Below are 2,827 nucleotides of genomic sequence, written 5' to 3' on the forward strand. Positions count from 1 at the left end.
GCTTGAATTCTAAATAACTCCTGATTTCCCGCTAATAGATCAGGTCTGCAGTCTGAGTGACTGTGTTTAAACGAAAATAATGCTGAACTAGAATCAGAGCAAACTATGCTTCTTAATGGACGTATTTCTTCAGTCCATTTTAAGGCCATCATGATCCCAAACATTTGTAGACTGAAACTCTGACACTGATTCTTTTACTTGAGTTACAATAAAATTCTGGAACTATAAACAAAGCAACATTCCTATTATTTGAATCTTTTGAAGCATTTGTAAAAAAGATGACAAAGTCATATTATTTCTCATCTGAATATTGCTGAACCATATTTGAATTAGAGATATTCTCCTTGTTTTTCCGTTTAAACAGCCAAGTTAAATCCGTATCTATATTAGGCAACAATGATGGGTGACTTAAATACCTAATAACTGGTTTACCAACTTTTATATATATATATATATATATATAAATAATTCTAGATCTTTTATATTATTATCTGCTGACCATCCAAAGGAATTTAATTTTTTCCTCCCCCCTCCCCAACATTGTTTTGAAATTTCTTGGCATGGATGAGCTGCACAATGATTCATTACATTAAACCAGTAAGTAGAAAGTAATTGTAATCTCAACTGTAGTGGCATTTCCCTCCCATTTCTACCTGTAATGCTGATGTTGGTGTTGTTTTTATGGCCCCTGTGTGTCATGATGGGTCTAATACTTCTTGCCCACATGCAGAAACACTCACAGAGAGATAGTTAAAGTTTGAAAGCTTTTTCCTTTACACAAAAAGACAGAAATCGGGTAATCTCAGCTTGGTGGGTCCTGCGGCAAGGAATCCAGGTGCGACTGCACAAAAGGAGAGAGTGATAAGGTGAGTTCACAGTTGGTGGGCAAAAAATGCAGAAGACTGATGCTCTGTTCTTACTTGAACTAGCTGCTTGAGTTGGAGGGTGGTCAGAGGTTCCAGTTTGTGGAGGCCTTACCTGGTTGAAGGTGGACGAGTCGTTGGAGGGCAGACAGGTAAGTTTATGGTGGCACAGAGGAGCAGACTCTAAAATGAAAATCTTGATGTGGTTGGAGCTCAGAAGAGGTGAGTAGTGGAACTCTCAGCATCTCGAGAGGTTTTCTTCCAGGGCAGGAAGGACTTGAAAAATCCCAGAGGATCTTAAGGTTTCCTGCCGAAGATTCACAAGAGAAAAAAGGTAAGACCATGAATTCACAAGAAAAGTTCAGTGATTAACTTAGCAAAGCTCAGAGGAGCTAGAGTACCCAAAACAGGCAAACAGTCTGACAAAGAGGTGATGACAGTCAGCTACTCCTCTGACCTGATGAATGATTAGTTGCAGGTGTGGGTAGTTGAGATGTGTAGGCAAGCCCTCGTAGACAGGAGTAACCAGATGGCACCATCTGGTGGACGAATGGTGGAACTGAAAAAGAAAACTAACTACAAACTGGAACCACAACACTGTGCATAATCTAAATGCTGGATAATGAACGATATCAATTTTTTAAAGTAATGACTCTGATGCTGAACCAAAAGGAATACATCCATAATCAAAAACAGACCTAATCAAACCTGTATAAATTAATTCCAATGCTTTCCGCTCAGCTCCCCACTCATTCCCCATCAAACACTTCATAACATTTAGAGCTCTTTTGCATTTATCAATCATCTTTTCATTATGAACTTTTCAAGTAAGTCTTTCTTCCAACCATATGCCCCAAAATTGTAATTGTTTTACCCTTTCTAGGTCATATCTATAAGTTTTTAACTTTGTATCTTCAATATCTTTTTTCCTTGTAAAAAACAAAGCCTTATACAGAAATTTTGAATCCCCATCTAAAGGACCAGTCTTCTATTTTATGAATAGCTTCTTGAACCTTTTTAAATAAGAGACCTACATTTTTACAAAACGATTGCCAGTAAACCCTTTTTGCACATTTTACAGTTCTTTTGACAAGAGCTTGTGATCTTATATATTCCATAAATGACTGATAATTTGGATTTTTCTTTAACATTTGAAATGCTTTATTTCGAGATTTAATCGCAAAGTCACAATCTTTTGTCCACCATGGTACTATTTTCTTATTCCCGCTTCTTTTTTTTGCTTTGGATAGATTGTCGAGCTGCAACTAATACACATTCACAAACAGAAACATTTATGTTATTAAAATCTGACTTAATATGAACCTTTTGCATTTCTACATAGCTAATTCTCTTATATTTTTCCCAATCAGCATTTGCTAAAAACCCATCTTTCTATACCTTCAATATAACTTTGTTCTACCTCAAAGCCCACTTTTATTAGTATTGGATAATGATCACCTCCTATGGTTGAGTCTTTTAAAACTTTCCAATTATTGATTCGTGCTATATCTTTAGATACTAATGTAAGATCTATTGCTGATTCTGATCCATTGCTAATATTAATTCTGGTACCACTTCCATCATTAATACAAACCAGATTCTGTATATCCATTATTTCTTCTATCACCTCTCCATTTGAATTATTATTACTATCCCAAAGTGTACGGTGAGCTTTAAAATCTCCACAACAAATTACCTTACAGTTTATATTTTCAATCAATTCACCCCTTTCCTCTAAACAAAGTTTTTTTGCAAGGATTATAGAAATTAGATATTTTAATAATTCCATATTTAATCAAAATTTCTACCGCTAACATTTTGTAATTGTTTCCCTCTTCCTATAAATCTATATTGAGTTCCCCGTTTTATTAAGATTAAACATCCATCCCACTTTCCTCTTCCCTGTCCCTTTGTACAATATCATATCCTTTTATCACAAAATCTAATTCTGTTTTAAGCCATGT

The sequence above is a fragment of the Cyprinodon variegatus genome, unplaced genomic scaffold (assembly GCF_000732505.1).
Source record: "Cyprinodon variegatus isolate N-32 unplaced genomic scaffold, C_variegatus-1.0 Scaffold157, whole genome shotgun sequence".
NCBI lineage: Eukaryota > Metazoa > Chordata > Actinopteri > Cyprinodontiformes > Cyprinodontidae > Cyprinodon > Cyprinodon variegatus.